Source organism: Squalius cephalus, assembly GCF_949319135.1.
Source record: "Squalius cephalus genome assembly, chromosome: 10".
Taxonomy (NCBI): domain Eukaryota; kingdom Metazoa; phylum Chordata; class Actinopteri; order Cypriniformes; family Leuciscidae; genus Squalius; species Squalius cephalus.
The window spans coordinates 45,287,963-45,289,042 of NC_137131.1; positions in this window are offsets into that span (position 1 = coordinate 45,287,963).

The window sequence follows — 1,080 nt, forward strand, 5'->3', positions numbered from 1 at the left end:
AGTCCACTCCTAGGTGTGACCATGGCCGGTTGGGAACGGGCAGCGGTAGAAGTTTGCCAGATGGTAGGTGACGAGGACACTTGGCCATGGCATAGTGTGCGCATCCATGAATGAACCTTCTCACATCCATAGCCATGTTAGGCCACCAGAAGTGATCTCTTAGCAGCGAGAGAGTGTTATTGGCCCCTGGGTGGCCAGTGCCCAAGGATGTATGTGTGGAGTGAATCAGGGGTGTGCGTTGTGCTCTGGTGACATACTGTGGGTGGCAGGATGGGCTCAGGTTCTTCACTGACATCTTCTGGAGTGTGCAGAATGGAAAGAGTGTCAGCCTTCACATTCTTTGAACCTGGACGATAGGAAATGGAGAAATTAAATCCGGTAAAGAACAAGACCCAACGGGCCTGGCGGGGATTGAGTCTCTTGGCTTCTTTCAAGTACTGGAGGTTCTTAGGTGTTCGAGCGCCACTGGGACGAGGGGAAGAGGATATCGGAATTTGACATGATTTTGTTGAGGGCACGGTTATCAATACAAGGCCGCAAGCCTCCGTCATTCTAGGCCATGAAGAAGAAACTCGAAGCAGCAGGGGACGTAGAAGGATGGATGTAGCCTTGTTGCAATGCCTCTTCTGCATACTCCTCCATGGCCTTCTGTTTGGGAAGTGACAGGGGATAGATCTTCCCGTGGGGCACTGGCTCACCCGGAATCAGGTCGATGGTGCAGTCCCATGGCCGGTGTGAAGGTAGCTGAGAGGCTCTCTGTGGGCAGAAAATGTCGCCTAAGGGGGCATAACAAGTTGAGATGTCGACCGACTCCTTCTCGACAGGGCTTTCGATGGAGGTGGAGTTCACCGGGAGTACTTCGACTGGCACTGGAATGGGGCGAGGAATCAGAGGGAAACAGTCGAGAAAGCACTTCCTGCCCCACTTCATGGCTTTGCCGATCTTCCATGAGATGATGGGGTCATGCTGCACAAGCCACGGGCACCCTAGGATCACCTCAGCGGTGGAGTTCTCCAGAAGCAGGAGATGGAGGGAAGCTTGATGGGACCGCTGATGTTTACGGCATAGTGGTCATCCAGT